Source organism: Pogona vitticeps, chromosome 2, assembly GCF_051106095.1.
Source record: "Pogona vitticeps strain Pit_001003342236 chromosome 2, PviZW2.1, whole genome shotgun sequence".
Taxonomy (NCBI): Eukaryota; Metazoa; Chordata; class Lepidosauria; order Squamata; family Agamidae; genus Pogona; species Pogona vitticeps.
In genome coordinates this window covers 2,422,740-2,443,568 of record NC_135784.1, presented here as the reverse complement: position 1 = coordinate 2,443,568, position 20,829 = coordinate 2,422,740, and the positions used below count along the sequence as shown (strand labels likewise).

The following is a 20,829-nucleotide window of genomic DNA, read 5'->3' as shown; positions in this document are numbered from 1 at the left end:
GATCAAATCCACCACCACCCCCAGTTCCCAGGGAGTGGAGGCAACAGCCGGGAACCAGAGAGCAATAGGAACCAACATGCACCGGCGATGATAGCAGCGGCCTAGAAGAGAGCGTTTCTCCCACTATTTATTTAAAATATTTTTACCCCTTCCTCCTTCTCTTTAAAAAGGACTCAAGGCAGTTTAATGTACATCATTAAAAGGGTGCACATTTAAAAGTGAAAAACAGGAAGTCTAGAAACCTTAAAAAGCATCGAACAAAACCAACCTCTTAAAAAACCGCCAGAAGCCTGTGCGATGGATAGAGCGGACCAAGGGCACCTCATTTCAGTCCTTTCGGGGATCCAAAGACAGGGGAGGCTGCAGGAGGTTAAAAATCTAGAGAGAAGAAGGATCGAGGGGGCAGGTCTTTTGCACAGCCAACGGCCCTGAATGGCGCCTTTCCAGACCCAAAAGACCAGAACCGTTTTGACCCTGCAGGAAGAACGGCACGTCCGACAAGAGAACTCCCATTCCTGGGGAGACTGACCTCCCTTCCAGCCTCCCCGGGAGAAAGATCCCAAGGAGGAAAGTCCAACTCTTTCCCTCTCTCTCTGTTTCTCCGGCTTCTCTTCCACCCGCCTTCCGGGGAAAAGACCGTAGTGTTCACACAAGCAACACAACAAGGAAGCTGCCAAGCACGGGGTGGCGGGAGTATACACACACACAGAGACTGGCCCTTTCAACTCCGCCCCTCCCCGCACATCTCACACACACACCGCCCATGATCTGCCCCTCCGTTGCCCACCTCCATCCAGGTCCTGATCCGGGAGGCGCCCACCCCCCAAAAGAGCCCATCTTCTCTCCAGGCACCTTCTGGGGCCAAAGGGGAAGAGGAGGCAGGCGCTGCAGATCCTGCTTCTGGCTCCCATTCAAAGGGTGTACAGGGGAGGAGCCCTTCCCCCCTGACTTCGTAGCTTTAGGTTCCTTCCCCCTTCTCCCCTCCTGCAGGAACGGGTGTGTGTGTGTGTGTGGGAAGGCCAGAAACAACGGAGGGTGGTGGTTAAAAGGCCGGAAAGCTCCAAAGAGTCTCTCTGTCATAGAAAAGGGCCGAGGGAGGAGCTTCTTCTTCAAGCTACCCAAGTTCTCCACTTCTAGGGGAAGAAAGACTCAGATCATGTAGAGTTCCCATCAGCAGAGTCTATTTTGGTGCTGTTGCTTAGTCATTAAGTCGTGTCCGACTCTTTGTGATCTCATGGACCAGAGCACGCGAAGCCCTCCTGTCTTCCACTGCCTCCTGGAGTTGGGACAAATTCATGTTGGTGGCTTCGATGACACTGTCCAACCATCTCATCCTCTGTCGTCCCCTTCTCCCCTTTTTGCCCTCCATGATGCTCCCCTGGTGGAAGAGCCTGGTCCCAGCAAGGCCTCGATTCAGCCCCCTCCACTCCCCTCTATGAGTCAAGAGGTCCCCTTGCCACCCTTCCACGGTCTCTTCCGGGTGTGGCTGCGGACCCGAGGGAGATCCTGCAGGGGCTCCGAACATGCCTCCTGACTTCCACTGCCTCCCGGAGTTGGGTCAAAGTCACATTGGTCACTTCAACGACACTGTCCAACCATCTCGTCCTCTGTCATCCCCTTCTCCTCCTGCTTTCACACTTTCCTAACATCAGGGTCTTTTCAAAGAAGTCTTCTCTTGTGAGATGGATGAAGTACTGGAGCCTCAGCTTCAGGATCTGTCCTTCCAGTGAGCATTCACGGTTGATTTCCTTTAGAACTGATAGGTTTGTTCTCCTTGCAGTCCAGGGAACTCTCAAAAGTCTCCTCCAGCACCACAATTCAAATGCATCAATTCTTTGGCGGCCAGCTTTATGGTCCAGCTCTCACTTCCATACATCATGACAGGAAAAACCATAGCTTTGACTATTCGGACTTTTGTTGGCAAAGTGATGTCTCTGCTTTTTAAGATGCTGTCCAGGTTTTTCATCGCTTTCCTTCCCAGAAGCAGACGTCTTTTAATTTTGTGGCTGCTGTCCCCATCAACAGTGCATAGCGTAAGCCTCCTGAACAAGTCTGACCTTAAAAGAAAACTAATCCCTATTAAAATAAGAAATACTACTAAGGTGGGCTAACCCCACCTTCTTCTGGCAATCACAAACTTTAGTAAAGAATCAACATCTTTCATATCCTTCAGAAATCAGTTAGCTTGCAGCTCAGCTCTCAATTCTTTAGATTCATTATTATTTTATTATTATTTTTATTATTCTTACATAACACACAAAGATCAAAGGAATAAAATTTGGGGGGGGGTAGGGTCCCATCACCTCCTGGCAAATAGAAGGTGAAGATATGGAGGCAGTGACAGATTTTACTTTCTTGGGCTCTATGATCACTGCAGATGGAGACAGCAGCCACGAAATTAAAAGAGGCCTGCTTCTTGGAAGGAAAGTGATGACAAACCTAGACAGCATCTGGACTGCAAGGAGAACAAACCTATCCATTCTGAAGGAAATCAACCCTGAGTGCTCACTGGAAGGACAGATCCTGAAGCTGAGGCTCCAATATTTTGGCCATCTCATGAGAAGAGAAGATTCCCTGGAAAAGACCCTGATGTTAGGAAAGTGTGAGGGCAAGAGGAGAAGGGGACGACCGAGGATGAGATGGTTGGACAGTGTCATCGAAGCGACCAACATGAATTTGGCCCAGCTTTGGGAGGCAGTGGAAGACAGGAGGGCCTGGTGTGCTCTGGTCCATGGGGCCACAAAGAGTCAGATACGACTGAACGACTAAACAACAACAAAGCGGTCCATGGAGCCCTCTGACTGAGTGCTAGAGAGGCTTGGGCACCACACAACTTATTCTAGACTTCAGAAGAAGCTCATATGCTAGGAAGTCAGATATGCTCCCCTTGGTCAAACATTAACAACGTTCTGGATGCATTTCAAACTATTTGTTCTATGGTTATTTATTTAATACCATCACCGGCTTCATCAAATAATCATAAGAAAAGAAAGGTACATAAGGACTTGGGTGTTTCCGCCCTAATTCTTAGAGCACTGTAAAGTTTTAGTGTCAAATTCAGGGGGAGAGTTTCCATCATCAGATCATTCTGGCTTTGAAGATTTCCTTCCTTCTCCTGTCTCCACGTCTTGTTAGACACCCAGAGTGGCCTCTAGCCAGAGGGGCAGCAGTGCAGTGGTGCCCCGCATAGCGAGGTTAATCCGTTCCAGATTAACCTTCGCTATGGGAAAACATCGTAAAACGGATCCAAAAAACCCACTGGATCTCATTAAACAAAGTTTAATGCGTTCCAAATGGGCCCAAAACTCACTGTTCTCTGATGTTTTCCCTTGTTCCGGCAGCCATCTTGGGTATACTGGTGGCCATTTTGAGCATCCCGGCAGCCATTTTGGGTGTACCGGTGCCCATTTTCTGTGTTCCGGCGGCCATCTTGGGTGTACCGGCACCCATTTTTGTGTTCCGGCGGCCATTTTGGAACCGTGTGAGGGTCCGTTATTCTTCGCCTCCCCCTTCCCCAATAAAGCCTCAGACGCATTTAAACCAAACAACTTGTCTTCTTTATTTAACTGTGGTAACGGAATAGAAACGTCAATTAGGTTGTGGCTAAACTTCTCCTGTTGAAGTAACGGTTCATACAGGGGCACCCAATCTTCGTCAAAAGGGTTACTGGACTTCGATGCCCATGGACCGGCCTGAACCTGGGAGGGTTCTTCGGGATCGAAGTCATCTCGCTCCATCGTCAGTAATGGGGTCGTCTCCTCGAGCCCTGCATATCCCCAGGGTGAAGCTGCTGTTGCCCCGAAGGTTTCCCAGGGTCCGGGTGATACCCCAGCCTCCTCAGCTCCTCCAGATGCCATCGGGTCTTTTCCTCTCTTTCTCTCTCTACCCGTTTCTTTTCCTCAGCTAGCTTTCGCCTCCACTCACGGGTCTCTCTTTCTCCCCAGTAAGAGGGACGGACCCGAACCTCATTCCTCCTTCTCTCTTCTGCTTCTTGCCTGGTCATGCACACCTGTTCCCACTTGCCTGACCAGGGATCCTGGATTGAGACCCATTCCCATTCCTCTTCTTTCCCCGTCTGCCTCCGACTGACTTCCCCCTCAGCTCCCTCTTCTGGAACCTTCGTTCCCCTCCCTGCCCAGACTAGAGGAGTCTGGGTCGCTATGCTTAACCCTTTCATACCCTTTTCTAAATCAAAGGTATCCACTGCTTGATGCAGCATCCGTGGTGGAAAAGGCTTGGGTGCGGTCTGGGTGCCCACGGAGGCTCTAGGGCGAGACGGCACTCCTAACATCACTTCACGACCCGGGGACCGGGTGTCACACATCCCCCCCTCCAAGAGTGCCGTCCGCTCTTCCTCGCTGCGCGCCCACGGACCCTGCCGAGAAAAATAGTCGACATTAGTATGCTCTTTGCCTTTTCTATATCTTACTTGAAAAGAGAACGGTTGTAGAGCTAAATACCACCGAGTTAAGCGTGGGTTGGTCTCTTTCATTCGTTCCAACCACTGTAGAGGGGCATGGTCGGTGACCAGGTCAAAGGGAGCTCCTAGCAAATAGTATTTAAGACTATGTGTGGCCCACTTGATGGCCAAAGCTTCTCTCTCGATTACGGCATATCTTTGTTCTCGGGGTGACAGCTTACGACTCAAATACAGCACCGGGTATTCTACCCCGTCTTTAACCTGTGATAAGACAGCCCCTATACCCCGATCTGATGCATCTGTAAAAAGGGTGAAGGGTATATCAAAATCGGGTGCAAATCTAACTGGTAACTCACAAATTATTTCTTTTAACGTCTCAAATGCTTTCTTTTGGGAAGGACCCCATATTACTTTTACCGGGGCTTTCTTCCTAGTTAAATCAGTTAGCGGCGCCGCTATAGAAGCAAAGTTAGGCACAAACTGGCGGTAATAACCTACTAAACCTAAAAATTGTTGGACTTCCTTTTTTGTCCTGGGTTGGTACCATTTGGATATTTTAGTCACTTTCTCCTCCTGGGGTTGGATTTCTCCTTGTCCAACTTTGTAACCCAGGTAATCTACTTTGGGCAGCCCAATTTTGCACTTCTTGGGATTAACCGTCAAACCTGCTTCGTGTAGCCTTTCCAGTACCCTCCTAAGGTGGGCTAGGTGTTCTTCCCAGGAGCTGCTAAAAATTATAATGTCGTCAATATACGCAGCTGCACAGTCTTGTAAAGGTTCTAACACCCGGTCCATTAATCGTTGGAACGTAGCAGCTGCCCCATGTAGCCCAAACGGCATCTTCTTGAACTGGAATAAACCCTTAGGGGTACAGAAAGCCGTTTTTTCCTTATCTTGGGGTCTCAAGGGGATCTGCCAATATCCCTTTGTTAAATCGATCGAACTGAGATATTTGGCCCCCCCTAGTTTATCTAACAAGTCCCCTACCTTGGGCATAGGGTAAGCATCGAACCGGGATATGGCATTAACCTTCCTGAAGTCGATACAGAACCTAAGCGACCCATCAGGTTTTGGAACCATTACAGGGAAGCTTCTCCAAGGTCCATTGGATGGTTCTATGACCCCCAGTTTAAGCATCTCATCAACTTCATGGTTAATTACCCCAGTTATGTGTCTGGGCCAAGACCTTCCACTCACCCTTACAACATTGCCAGGAGGTGTTTCTATAGGGTGTTCCACCAACTGGGTGCACCCAGGTACTGAGGAGAATACTTGGGGAAAGTCTTCTTTCAACTGCCCTGCTTGTATTTTTTGCTCCTCTGACAAGAGGTCCCCTATCACTATCTCCCCTCCGGAGGTCAAGTCTTCCCTTTCGGGGCCCAACTCGTCATCGACCTCGGTCCCAAACAACACTTCTCTGTCTATCCATTCTTTTAACAAATTTACGTGGAACACTTGAGTTTTCTTTTTCCTATCAGGGGTCTCTATTTCATAATCTACTTCATTTAATTTTCTTATTACTTTGTAAGGCCCGTGCCACTTAGCCAAGAACTTGGAAGCCTCAGTGGGTAGGAGCACTAGTACCTTTTGTTGGGGTTCGAATTTCCTAGGACGAACCTTCTTATTATAGTAACCCCTTTGCTTACTCTGCGTTTGCCCCAGGTTCTCTTTAGCCATCTCCCACGCTAATTGTAAGTTATTCCTCATCTCAACTATCTGTTGGAGGGCCCCCTGTGAACGATCTTCCCCTTCTTCCCATTTCTCTCGTATTAAATCTAGTATCCCCCTGGGTCTCCGGCCATATAACAACTCAAAGGGGGAGAAACCTGTGGAAGCTTGAGGGGCCTCCCTAACTGCAAACATTAATGGGGCGAGAAAGGTATGCCACATCTTGGGTTTTTCCATTGATAATTTCCTGAGCATACCCTTCAAAGTCCGGTTAAATCTTTCGACTAGCCCGTTGGCTTGAGGGTGATAAACCGATGTTCGTAAAGGCTTAACCCCCAATAGGTCCCACATCTGCTTGAAGGTCAGGCTCATAAAATTAGAGCCCTGATCGGTTAAGACCTCTTTTGGAAAACCCACCCGGGAGAACATTTCTAACAATTCTTTGGCTAAGACTTTAGCTGTAGTGGATCTCAGGGCTACTGCCTCTGGGTACCGAGTGGCATAATCAATGACAACCAGGATGTACTGATGCCCCCCCGCTGACTTGGTTAGCGGACCTACAATATCCAAAGCAATTCTGTCAAATGGCCTATCTACCAGAGGCATAGGTATGAGCTCTGCCCCTGGTCCCGACTTGGGTTGAGTTATCTGGCACTTGGCACAGGACCTACAGAACTCTTCTACGTCGTGGGCCACCCTGGGCCACCAGAATCGCTGTTTCACTCTATCCAGAGTCTTTTGGGTGGCTAGGTGTCCTGCCACCGGTAAGTCATGAGCCCAATGCATTACCCAGAACTGCAGGCCCTCTGGGATTACCAGTTGTGATTCTTCATCGTTGCCAGCCTTGGTTACACGATACAGCAAACCTCCCCTCAATTCAAAGCCTTGCCCCCCTTCTGGGGTGGTCCCTGTTACATACAGCACTGATGTTACCTGTCTGTCATGGGTTTGGAGGGAAAGTTCCATCCTATGGGGAGTGGAAGGCGGGACATCAGGAGGAGGGGCTGTACTGTATATATATGTGGAGCGTGTGTGGTGAAGGGAGAAGACGCTGGGATGTGACGAAGCAGCAGCTGGGAAGAAGGAGCTGGTGTGGGAGTCTGTGTGTCAGACAGGGTACTACTGTGTGTCAGAATACCAACCTGATAGGTTCAGGTGTCTGTTGGTTAGCCAGAACTGATAGGTTCAGGGTCTGTGCTTCAAGTTAAGGGTTCTGTGTGAACCAAACTGTATGCATGTATGAGTGAGAATAAGCCACGTTACTATATTTTATACACCTGATCATTTTATTTTCCTGTGTGTTGTTTTAAATAAACCTTATTCTTTTTATTGTTTAAAAATCCATCCCTGGTCTGTGTGACTTCTTACAGGGAATGGTTGGTGGCAGCTTAGTTAACGTGTGGCAGATCCCAGTAGGTCTGGGTTTGTCACATTGATTGGTGTCCAGCGTGTGGGATACGACTGGTCCTGTTGTCCAGCGGTCCAGCAAAGCCTTGGCAAGGGTGCCCAGAGCAAGGGGGGTCTAGTCAGGGACAGTCTGAGGCGCGTAGGTAATCTTCTAGGTGTACCTCACGGGGAGGTGCGCTAGTAGAAGAACGTGCCAACTGGGGAGACTTAGATTAAGGTGCTCTGAGGCAGCCTAGTTTTGGCGGGAAAAAAGCTGAGGCAAAACTGCGTAGTAACAGTGATCTAGCTTGCCAGCTGAGAGGCCCAGCAGAGGGGGGTAGGCTCTGACTCGCTACTGTTGCAAGTTACAGTAGTGCTGAAGAACAGCAGCAATCTCTAGGGAAAGCTGGTTCTGAGGCAAGAAGGAAAAAAGTGGTCGTTTTATTTTGAGGCTTGACTTTTTAAAGCAGCCTGTTCTGAGGGGGGATTATGCCCTTGACTCGAAGCCAGATGACAGAAATGGGTGACGTGAAAGACCCCCAGATTGACCAAGGTTCTGAGGATGAATTTGGCTCAGTGCAGGGTGACAGCACAGGAGAGCAGAACCCAGAACTTAGAAAATTGCTCATAGCCCAACAGCATGAACTGAGGATGAGGCAATTTGAAATGGAGGAAAGGGAAAGAGAAGAAAGATTGGAGAGAGAGAAAATGGCATTTGAATTAGAGAGAGAGAGAGAGAGAATGGAGAGAGAAGAAAGAATGGAGAGAGAGAAAATGGCGTTTGAATTAAGAAAATTGGAACTGATGAACCAGAACAATAATAACAATAGGGATTCTGAGGGAGGCCAATTGTCTAAGGCTGACCTGAAGAAATTCCCTGTGTACCACAAGGGAGATTGTCCTGAGGTGTTCTTTTCCCTAGTGGAAAGAGCGTTTGTGGACTTCTCAGTGAGGGAAACTGAGAAGATGACCATCATGCGATCTTTAATCAGTGGTAGCCTGGCTGAGGTTTATGCCGAGATGCCTGAGGAACTGATGAAAGATTTTGCAGAGTTTAAAAAACTGGTGTTTGCCAGACATGGGATAAATGCGGAGCAGCTGAGACAAAGATTCAGGTCCCTCACAAAAAAACCAGAACAGACTTTTACCCAAGTGGGGGCCCAATTGGTGAGGCTGCTTGGGAAATGGCTATCTCAGGAGGGGACAGAGACCTATGAGCAACTTAAAGACTTGATAGCACTGGAACAGTTCTATTCAGTCCTGCATGGGGAATTGAAATTCCAGGTGAGGGAAAGGAAACCGAAATCTGTGGCAGCAGCCGCAGAGATCGCAGATTTTATTTCCCAAATAAGAAAGCCCTTGGGTGAGGGGAAATCTGTAGGTAAACCCAAAGAAACCTACAGCAAGTACTCTCAGGGACCAGGGAAAAACCAGCAAGGGGGAGGGGCCCATGGTGAAGGGAAGCCCTCAGACATGAGACTAAGACCTCAGATTTTGGAGGGAAAACCAAAACAAGATGAGAGAGAATCAAAATACACCAGAAAATGTTATTTCTGTCAGGGAAAGGGTCATCTAATCTCAGAGTGTGAGAAATTAAAGCAGCTAAAAGGAATGGTGCCTCAGGAGTCGAGTGGGACCAAGCCAAAAGCTGTGTTCTGTGTCCAGAAAGAGCAAGGCTCATTGTCACTGAGGGAGCCTGTTGCCATGGCTACTCAGTCTGGAACAGCTACCTCTGCTGATCAGGCTGAGGAAAATGGTCCTCTTATGGAGGTAAAGCGCTGCTTGCTGGTGAAAACAGATTCTCAGTTGTTTGAGACAGCAGGGGTGGACGTAGGAATACTTGACCGTCAGTATAGGGGGCTGCGGGACACTTGTTCCCAGGTAACCCTGTGCCATCCAGATATTATTCCTAGGGAGTTTATAATCCCAAATGAGAGCATGAAGGTGGCAGGGATTGAGGGGCAGGTAATCTCTCTGCCAGTAGCAGAGGTACCTGTCAACTTTCAAGGCTGGAGGGGGGTTTGGCGGCTAGCGATTTCATCGACTCTGCCAGCAGCCGTGCTCGTGGGAAATGACCTGGCTGAACATGTGAAACGGGTGCTAGTGATTACACGCTCACAAGCCACCACAGGGACAGTTCAGGGGGGTAATGATGAGCCAGAGACGGAAGCAGAGGGGAGTTCAGAAGCTGTGGTGGAAACCTTAACCACAGACAGCAGATTTGGACAGGAGCAAAAGGCAGACGCCACTCTCCAAAAGTGTTTTGAACAGGTGACTGACGCCCAGCTAACACCTGAAACCCCAGTGAGATTTCAGGAGAAAAAGGGGATTTTATATAGAGAGACCCTGAGGAATATCTCAAAAGGGGGAGATGGGATCAGAAGTCAGCTGGTGGTACCTGAAAAGTATCGCCCCATGATCTTACAAAGGGGGCACTCTGACATGTTTGCTGCACACTTAGGGGTGAACAAAACACAACAGAGAATCACACAGAATTTTTACTGGCCTGACATAGGGAAGCAGATCAGGGAGTTCTGTAAACAATGTGATGTGTGTCAAAGGCAGGGGAATAACCGCGACAGGACCAAAGCAAAGTTGTGCCCTTTGCCTGTGATTGACACTCCGTTCAAATGCATAGGGGTGGATATTGTGGGACCTTTGCCCAAGGCCACAAAGAGGGGGAACAGGTTCATTCTAACAATTGTGGACCATGCCACAAGGTATCCTGAAGCCATACCCTTGACTAACATTGAAACTAACACAGTGGCAGATGCTTTGGTAGGGTATATGTCCAGGATGGGATTTGCCTCAGAGATAATCACAGATTTGGGCGCATCGTTCACATCAAAGCTCATGAAACGCTTATGGCAAATCTGTGGAATTAAGCACAAGGAAACCACTGCTTATCATCCTGAAAGTAATGGGTTAACTGAGAAGTTCAATGGGACTCTAATGCGCATGATTAGGGCTTACTTGGCAGAGAATCCAAACAATTGGGACCAGAAGCTGCAATCCCTTTTGTTTGCTTATCGATCAGTGCCACAAGCCAGTACCGGGTTCAGTCCGTTTGAACTTTTATTTGGGAGAAGGGTGAAAGGGCCCCTTGATTTGATCAAACAAAATTGGGAGCAGATCACCCAGGATGACCCACAAGACGTGGTGACATACATAGACACCTTGATGAATGACCTAAAGAGAAATCTAGAGCTGGCAGCAGAAAACCTGCAAGCTCAGAAGGTCAGACAGAAAACATGGTATGACCACAAAGCTAGAGAGAGGCACTTTGACCCAGGGGAGGAAGTGCTTTGGCTTAGGCCCTGCAGAGAGAATAAACTGCAGCTCAAATGGGCAGGACCATATAGGGTCATTTCCAAGATGTCAGACCTGAACTACCTTATAGAGCAGGAGGAGAACCAAGCAAGGAGGGTGGTTCATGTGAATGCCCTAAACCCTACTACAGAGGGGAGCAGAGGGTTTTATTTGCGATAAAAGCAGCTGAGAGTGAGGAAGCTGAATTACCCTTCTGGGAGGGTAGAGGGGAAGTAAAATACAACCCAGAGGAGGTAAAGATCAGTCCTGCACTCACCCAAGACCAGCAGCAAGAACTAAAAATGCTGCTTAGTAAATATCAACAGGTGTTTTCCAACAAGCCGGGGATAGTGAAGGGAGTGATGCATCGGATCCACACAGGGGATGCACCCCCGCAGGCAGTATCCCCATACCGAGTAACGGGACCCTATAGGGACAAGGTGCGGAAGGAGCTGGACGAGATGCTGAGGGAGAACATAATCGTCCCCTCTTCTAGTCCTTGGTCCTCTCCGATAGTCCTTGTGGACAAGCCTGATGGGAGCATTAGGTTTTGTGTCGATTACAGGAAATTAAACCGTGTAACCACTCCTGATGCCTACCCAATGCCCAGGCTAGACAACCTGATTGAAACCATAGGGGGTTGTCGGTTCATCTCATCATTGGACCTGGTAAAGGGATATTGGCAATTAAGAATTGATCCCAGGGATCAAGAAAAGACTGCCTTTTGCAGCCCTTTTGGTCTCTATGAGTTTCGAGTCCTGAGCTTTGGTCTCAGAAATGCACCAGCCACATTCCAAAGGCTGATGGACCAGACCTTGGCAGGGCTCAGTGACTTTACAGTGGCCTACATTGACGACATAGGGATCTTCAGTAATACCTGGGAAGATCACCTGATACACCTGGAGTTAGTGCTGCAGAGGTTAAGTGCAGCAGGGCTAACAGTAAAGGCCAGCAAGTGTCAGCTGGGTAGCCCAGAAATAAGATACTTGGGTCACATGGTAGGGGGAGGAGTGATAGAACCCCTAGAGGCCAAAATAGAAGCAGTTCGTGATTGGCCCAGACCCAACACCAAGAAAAAAGTCAAATCATTTCTTGGGTTGGTGGGCTACTACAGAAAGTTCATCCCGAGGTTTAGCGAGATTGCGGCTCCGCTGACCGATCTGACGAGGAAGACGGCTGATGACCGCATCCCGTGGACCAGCGACTGTGAGGAGGCGTTCCAGAGGTTGAAGCAGGCGCTCATCAACTATCCAGTCCTGCGGGCTCCAGACTTCGACCGGGAGTTCATCATCTACACCGATGCGTCTAACAGCGGCGTAGGAGCAGTTCTGTGCCAGGAGGATGAGAATGGTGACCAGCATCCAGTGTCCTACCTGAGTAGGAAACTTCAAAAAGGTGAGAGACATTTGGCAACCGTGGAGAAGGAGTGTTTGGCCATAGTCTACGCGATCCAGAAGGCCAAGCCTTACATCTGGGGAAGACATTTTATTCTGTGCACTGACCATTCACCATTGCAATGGTTAAAGACAATGAAAACCCACAATAGCAAACTTATGAGGTGGGCTTTAAACCTACAGGACTATGACTTTGAAGTGAAGGTGGTCAGAGGGTCAGTGAACTGTGTTGCTGACGCCTTATCAAGAAGACCTGAAGAATGAAGACGGCGAAAGAACATGGACTATGTGTATATAATGATGACAAAAAGTTAAATGTACCTGTTTTTTGAATTTGGTTTGTATGAATAAAGGTAAATTGATGTAATGTATATGGTAAATGTTTGAATGCCTAATTGCTATGGTTAACTTAGAATGTAAGTATAAGTAAGTATAATATGGTATGTATAACTGTTGTTGTGTGTTTTATTCAGGTTGTTTTTTGGTGAAAAGCACGTTAGCTTTCCCCCTACAAAACAACTTATAAAGAGGGGAGGTGTTACATACAGCACTGATGTTACCTGTCTGTCATGGGTTTGGAGGGAAAGTTCCATCCTATGGGGAGTGGAAGGCGGGACATCAGGAGGAGGGGCTGTACTGTATATATATGTGGAGCGTGTGTGGTGAAGGGAGAAGACGCTGGGATGTGACGAAGCAGCAGCTGGGAAGAAGGAGCTGGTGTGGGAGTCTGTGTGTCAGACAGGGTACTACTGTGTGTCAGAGTACCAACCTGATAGGTTCAGGTGTCTGTTGGTTAGCCAGAACTGATAGGTTCAGGGTCTGTGCTTCAAGTTAAGGGTTCTGTGTGAACCAAACTGTATGCATGTATGAGTGAGAATAAGCCACGTTACTATATTTTATACACCTGATCATTTTATTTTCCTGTGTGTTGTTTTAAATAAACCTTATTCTTTTTATTGTTTAAAAATCCATCCCTGGTCTGTGTGACTTCTTACAGGGAATGGTTGGTGGCAGCTTAGTTAACGTGTGGCAGATCCCAGTAGGTCTGGGTTTGTCACAGTCCCTTCATTCATCGCTTGTTGCAAACAGCTGTTAAGTCCCGCATCATCTTGTTGGAGGCATCGTATCTGGTCTCTAGACAAATTCATCACTTCTAACTCTCTGGCCTCAGTTTCTTCCTGAGCCCAGCCTATTTCCCCGGGCTCCTTAGCCAAATTGCTCAGTCCCGGCCAGTCTCTCCCTAGTAGCATTTCTCGGGTCATACCGGGCACTATTCCCACTTCCATGTCCCTTTTAAGGCCATCTACCTCGACCTCTGCCATGGTAGTCGCATATTCTTTCACATCCCCATGGATACACCGGATTACAGTGATCTCAGGTAAAAGTTCTCCCTCTAGCTCCTTTACCAGCGTTTTGCTGCATCCTGTGTCCACTAAAGCCTTCTTAGGATGTCCATTTACTCTCGCTTCTACTACCCAACCCGGGTGATTCTCCTCACCCACCTTGGTCATCCCGGTGCAAGCCTCTGCCCACGCACACTCAGTCACTGGGCAATACTTCCGAATATGTCCGAACTGGCCGCAGCCGAAGCAAGCGGTCATCTTCTCCTTCCCTAGGTTCCAGGTCGCCGCTTGTTTGGAGGCTGCCGGGTCGTTTGTCACCGTTGGTCTTGGTACCCTCGTTCCGACTGGGTTTGCATATTCAATGCGATCGGGTCTATTCTTTTTGGCCCCCGTCTGCGCCGCTCCGCGAAAATCCGTCTGTTTGTTCGCGTCCGCCATTTTCTCTCTCAGCCTGGCTCCTTCTCCTTGTGGCGCGCTTCTAGTTTGCCACGTGTCCTCTGCTTCTAAGTAATCTTCCAGCAGTGTCACAGCGCCCTCTAGGCTGGAGGGTTTGTTCTTGATGACCCAGTTCCTAGCTCCGCTGTTGAGCGTGGATATCAACTGTTCCATAATCACGATTTCTAAGACCTGCTCTGCTGTCTTCCCCTTGGGTTGTATCCACCTCGTGGCGTTTACCCTCAACTTTTGCGCTAGTGTCCTGGGGTGTAACCCGGGCTTCAATTTTAGTCCCCGAAATTTCCTCCGGTATGCCTCCTCGTTTAAGTTGAGGGTATTCAAAATGGCCGTCCTTACCACGTCGTAATCTCCCGCGTCTTCTGGGTCTAGGGTATCTACTATTTCTTGAGGTAACCCCGTGAGGTATGGGGTCAGTATTAGTGCCCACTGATCCTTTGGCCACTGCGCGGAGATGGCGATCCTCTCAAACGTGTGTAAGAACGCTGCCGGGTCATCCTGGGGACCCATTTTCTGTAACTTAACCGGGGGCCGTGTTGCTATGGGTTGTTTCAGTCCTATGCTCTCTGAAGGCTGATTTCCCTGAGGTGTTTTTAACTGTTCGATTATCATCCGCTGCTGATCTGCTAATTGTTTCAACAAGACCTCCTGCCCTTCTGTTATACGTTGCATCCATTTTTCTGCGTCTGTGGGTTGCGGGGGAGGCCCCACGTGCTGGGCGCCAGTATGTGAGGGTCCGTTATTCTTCGCCTCCCCCTTCCCCAATAAAGCCTCAGACGCATTTAAACCAAACAACTTGTCTTCTTTATTTAACTGTGGTAACGGAATAGAAACGTCAATTAGGTTGTGGCTAAACTTCTCCTGTTGAAGTAACGGTTCATACAGGGGCACCCAATCTTCGTCAAAAGGGTTACTGGACTTCGATGCCCATGGACCGGCCTGAACCTGGGAGGGTTCTTCGGGATCGAAGTCATCTCGCTCCATCGTCAGTAATGGGGTCGTCTCCTCGAGCCCTGCATATCCCCAGGGTGAAGCTGCTGTTGCCCCGAAGGTTTCCCAGGGTCCGGGTGATACCCCAGCCTCCTCAGCTCCTCCAGATGCCATCGGGTCTTTTCCTCTCTTTCTCTCTCTACCCGTTTCTTTTCCTCAGCTAGCTTTCGCCTCCACTCACGGGTCTCTCTTTCTCCCCAGTAAGAGGGACGGACCCGAACCTCATTCCTCCTTCTCTCTTCTGCTTCTTGCCTGGTCATGCACACCTGTTCCCACTTGCCTGACCAGGGATCCTGGATTGAGACCCATTCCCATTCCTCTTCTTTCCCCGTCTGCCTCCGACTGACTTCCCCCTCAGCTCCCTCTTCTGGAACCTTCGTTCCCCTCCCTGCCCAGACTAGAGGAGTCTGGGTCGCTATGCTTAACCCTTTCATACCCTTTTCTAAATCAAAGGTATCCACTGCTTGATGCAGCATCCGTGGTGGAAAAGGCTTGGGTGCGGTCTGGGTGCCCACGGAGGCTCTAGGGCGAGACGGCACTCCTAACATCACTTCACGACCCGGGGACCGGGTGTCACAAACCGCTGAACAGCAGTTCCCCCGTCGTAATGTGAGCATGCCCTTGCATTAGCGATGGGGAAATCCGCATCGCAATGCGGATTCATCGTTCAATGGTGCACTCGTTATATGAGGCACCACTGTATATATATATATATCATCATCATTATGTACTTGGAGAGATCAGCCTCCGTGGCCAACGTAAGACCTTCCCTTCCAGCCAAGCCCTTCCATATCCTCCCCCCACCCCGATGTTTCCTCTCTCCTCCCTCCCAGGCTGGAGTCTCCGCCTTCACCCCCCACTTTCTATGCCGAGCCCCCTTTCTGGCCCCCCTCTGGCCCATCTTTCTCTCTGCCCCCAAACCTTCCTCTGCCTCCTCCTGCAGAGAGCCCCCCCACTTCCCACCCAGGGCGTTGCAGCGTTAATACCCCTTTTCCCACTTTTGCAGAAGGGGGGAGTCTGGACTTTGGGGGAACCCCTTGTGGGCGGGGAGAGGGGGGAGCGCCAGTTTCCCTTCTCTCCTTCCTTTTCCCCGCAGCCACCGAGGCCTCCAGGATTCGGGAGAAAGTTGGGGGGTCTCCGCAGAGGGAAACCCAGACCAGTATGGGATCTGTTAGTAGTGTTGATTGGCAGGAATCGTGAGGATAGGGATAAAAAGAGTTGAATTCAGGTTCATGGGATTGGTCTTGGATAACTTCATGGATGCTGGATTTCTCCACCCTACGATACGTTGTAATTGGAATTGTGGTTCTTATTATTTGGGCATTGTTTGTATGTGTTCTATCTAGACTTTGGTCTTTGTGTGTTGCTTTTCGTTCATCTCCAAGCCCAGGAATGGCTGTGCAAAGAGGAGATTTCAATTCAGTGCTGTTTCAATTGACAGAATTCAAAAAGTGGGGAGTGATACCTGGATATGGCTGAAAGAAGTTTCATTCCTGGTCTTGAAGTACAAAATCTTATTCTACATGTTATTTCCTATACAGTGGTGCCTCGCTTAGCGATGTTAATCCGTGCAGCAAAAATCGCTGCTATGCAATTTCATTGTTAAGCGATTTTAAAAAGCCCATACAAACGCATTAAAACGCGTTTAATGCATTCCTATGGGCTTAAAAACTCACCTTATGTGAAAATCCTCCATTGTGCTGGCCATTTTCGGTGTCTCTAAAGCGAGGCAAAACAGCGGGCGGCTATTTTGTTGACCCGGCGTCCATTTTGGAACTGCCGATCAGCAGTGAGAAAATGGGGGCTTTGTGACAATCCCTTCCCCATTTACACACAGCTGATCGGAGGGGGCTTTGCGATGATCGCTTCCCCGCGATAATTGAAAAGCGAATTTTCCCCATAGGGGCTGTAACGTGGCTGGCCACTCTCAAGCCTCTGCTAACCCAGGCCTCAAAGAGTGGTCACCACGCCACTTCACAAATTTGCTGCCACCAACCTATCCTTTAAATAAAAAGGACCAGGGTTTCTTTCAAGCAAAACAAAGGTTTATTGATTACAAAATAAAATAGGTAAATCACAGGTAGCTAATTACGATGTAAATCACTTTCTTATTTAAATCAAACATAGACTTTCCCTCACTGACTACTCAGGCACTCAGGCCTCTAAACAAGCTCTTTCTCTCACACACACCAGATCTCTCCAGATCTCTCTCTAGGTCTCCCCTCTCACACCCTTCAACCCCCTTTTTATTCCAGCTTCCCCCCCTTCAGTTCCACCCACCATCACACCATTGGTTGATGATTCACTGCCCAGCTGTGACGGACAGGTGAGGTCATGGCTACCCATTACAATACCTCCCCCCTTAATAAGTTGTTTTATGGGGGAAAGCTAAGGTGCATTCCTCTATAAACAACAAGGAGCAATACAATATTACATTTACACTAACAACAGTACGGTGGTGCCTCGCACAACAAGTGCACCGCAGAGCGATGAATTCGCTCAACGAGGCCGGTTTTGCGATTGCAAATGCGATCGCATACTGATGCCTCAATAGGGCAAAAATCGCAGAGCGAAGGTCGGTAAGCGAACCGCTTACCGACCTTCGCTTTGCGACCCGACGATCAGCTGTCCGGCGGCTCCAAATTGGCCGCCGGAAGCCGCAAAATGGCCATGCACAGCGTTATCACGCCCTCATTAAGCGAGGGGAGGGTGCGAAATTGGCTGCTGGCCATCGGAGAAACATCGCTGAAGGGTGAGTAGAGCAGCCGATCACTGTTTAATGCATTCCAATGGGCTTTTCTGCCCCGCTCAGTGATGTTTTCACACAGCGAGGGTTAATCCGGAACAGATTAACCTCACTGTGCGAGGCACCACTGTATTACATTTGATAAATATTTTCATAAACATTAAACATCTTACCTGCAAGTTATACTCATACGTTCATTAACCTTTTTCACGATCATTCATGCATCCACTTAATATTAAACTATAGCATGAAAATTACATTGAAATTCATATGCATATACAACAAATAACAGATCATTGTGTACATGTACAATCAACAAACTTTTACATGAATAATTAACCGGTGAATCATGGTCTAGTTCAAGTCATAAAAGTCCTGGTATTAGTCCATCAACTCAATTTTTAATCACATTTACAATTGTCCATTCCCCTTCCATCAGTTATCTGGCTTCCTAGGCACAATCAGAGTCTCTTTTGCAAAGTCCATGTTAGCAAAGTCCAAGACAGGCATACTCCCGCAGTCATCTGCAAGGCACCTCACCTCTCCAAGTCCCGATCTCACAGCATTCGAAAAGAAGGTGGACCCACAGTGGTAACCAGGTGTGTTGAAGACTGGTCTGGATGTTACCGCCTCCTTCAGCTGGACACACGACTGCTGGCCCTCAGGAGTCCCTCGGTCGTCCACTGGCTCCTTTCTCCGCAACCTCTTCTGTCGTCTGGCGGTCATCGGCCACTTGGTTGACCCCGGGATGTCATCAGCTGGTTGCTCCATAGTGAAGCCTGCTCTCTTTCTGGCTTGGGGCTTCACCATCTCATTCGGGGAAAGGATAGGCAATTTCCTCTCCTCCTTCCGACCATCTCTGGATGCGTCCCTCTTTAAGACACCAGAGTGGATGCCTTTCTCCACATCCACATATGGCCCCACAGATATTTTCTCAGAATTGTTTTCCCTATGTGGGAGAACCCTATCATGGATCACTATAGGATTCTCAAATGATTGGTTGCTTTTAAACGCACTGCACTTGTCATCTGGTTCTGGTTCTTTATTCAGGGACATGTCAGTTAGGGGTTTGCTTTGCTTTCCAATTGTTCTGCCTCTGCCAAAAGCAATTTTCTCCCCTCTATAGTTCCCGGTGGCAGCAAAGTCAATTTCCTAAGAAATTGCTCAGCCACGGGCAGAGAGATTCCAAAGTAAATTGCTCCTTTACCAGGCAAACTGGGTCCATAAGTTTTACCTTAGGGTAGCTAAAATTTACTCTGGCACCAAGTCTGACCGATTTCAGTGAGAACCAAGCCACACACGTGAGTACCAGGGAATTCCATCCTTCTAGCACTCATAAATCAGTTGGACCCAAATTGGTAGCGTTAAGTTACGTGGCCTTGTAAAATACATCAATTTAGATAAGACAATTGTTATACAGCTTGTGTCTATTCAAGAAGTTAACTTCCGGCTCTTAAGCATATTTACTTTTATTAGAAAAATATATTTCTGAGAGAAAACAGTTTAAGCAAAGCATAGTAAAGCATATTTACAATTTCCAATCCCATCCCCATTGATAGGAGATAGCATTCCCCTGAAACAAACAAAAATAAGAAAACGTCTAGCTAACAGAAAAGAAAAAAGGGGGTAGACCTCCCCTCCGGCTTCAGGAAAAGCTACATCTTAAAACAAACTACAAGTCCTAGTGTCCATCATCAAAACAACATTCCATCAGGCTTGTGGAAAATCCAAAGTAAACTTTCTCAATAGGAAAAACTCAGTCTTACTGTCTTTGGATCAGATAGTCCATGCTGAGTCCTGTATGTTGGCATCCATCTTCCGTCTCCCTCGTGGTACAGCTAGGAATCAACTTTGGAAATTTCCACTCTCAACTCACACACAAAAACCAGATGAATTCATTTTGGCTAACTTTGTGATTACAAATCCCATCAGTAAATTATTCCATGAACTTTCATAACCAAGCTCATCACACCCAGTTCTATTATTTCTCTTTCCTGGGCCTCATGCAAGCTTGTTCCTTTTCCAGGAGCATCTCCCAAGCTGGGCTCTGCAATCTCTAAGGACTTTTCTTTATGTAAAAGCTCCTTATCCATGCAAGACCTTACAGGGTATTCAGGAGACAACAACAAAGTGGGTGTACTGGTGTTTTGTTTCAAAGCAATCTACCCCATTAATCTCCTGCTGCTACTCCTGACCTAAACTATTTTCATTTGAGGTTTTCAGGCTACTGCAACACTCTTCAGCTGAGTAACCATGGAAACCTCTCTTTCTAAGCTCGTATGATACTGTAACACTTTTAGCTGCAGAGGGTGATTCCTGGCTTCCTGGTAAGTGTAAGGGCGAAAGCACTCTTAGCATCCTCTATTGACTGCAATCCATCTCCATATATCAGGTCTCTGTGAGTCACAGATTTCTCTGGGTAATCAGTGGTTAGTGTTGTACCATCTGTCAAAGTACTAGCTTCCCTCTGTTCCTCATTACAGGAAGGAACACTACAGTTTTTCAAAATACTCTTATCAGCCATTTTAATTACCTTATGGACAGGTGAGGTCATGGCTGCCCGTTACAGGGGCCATCGCAAAGCGATCGCTCTTACAATGGCAAAAAGTCAATCGCAAAGCGTTTCCTCGTAAAACGGAGCAACCGCTATGCGAGGCACCACTGTATTAATTCTCTCTTGGCCTTTGTATTAAGTCAGAGGCCTATATTTCACACCTTCCAGCCTTTCAACTAGCAGGTGGCCTATTTAGGAATGCTGCCCACAGGCCAAACACAAATAGAACCATAGTGGAAAAGTGAAGTTGGAAGGGGCCTACAAGGCCATCAAGTCCAACCCCCTCTGCTCAAGGCAGGAATAGAGTCCAAGCAGATCTGCCAGGTGAAGAGCTAAGTTTTTCTTGAAAGCCTCCAGGGTTGGAGCACTCCAAAATAGTCAAAACATAAAACCCAGCAGGGAGACAGAAGCTGAAGTACATACATCTGGGCCCTCCTTGGTACTCTAAATATATTGAGGAATCCTACAGGAAGGTCATCAAGGGGAGGTGGGCAGATCCCCAACTATCTGTAAGGGACCCACTTGTTTGTTTTCCGCACATTTATACCCAGGAGGCAAAAAAACCC

General features: G+C 48.1%; 3 protein-coding genes across 7 annotated transcripts in view; 2 read left to right on the top strand and 1 right to left on the bottom strand.

The window, feature by feature from the left end:
• The window catches only part of LOC144587217 (uncharacterized), a 180,537-nt gene that overhangs the window by 44,342 nt on the left and 115,366 nt on the right, over nt 1-20,829 (top strand). The window lies entirely within an intron of this gene.
• The window catches only part of LOC144587301 (uncharacterized), a 161,007-nt gene that overhangs the window by 92,797 nt on the left and 47,381 nt on the right, over nt 1-20,829 (top strand).
• Nucleotides 1-20,829, bottom strand: part of LOC144587197 (uncharacterized) — a 28,811-nt gene that overhangs the window by 6,511 nt on the left and 1,471 nt on the right. Inside the window, exon 1 of one of the 5 annotated variants that reach the window (XM_078386935.1) lies at nt 269-20,821. The exons of the other annotated variants lie outside the window; for them this stretch is intronic. The gene's annotated coding sequence lies outside the window, so the exon portion shown is untranslated. Of the gene's footprint in view, nt 1-268; nt 20,822-20,829 lie in introns of those variants that run through there. 5 annotated transcript variants of the gene reach the window in all.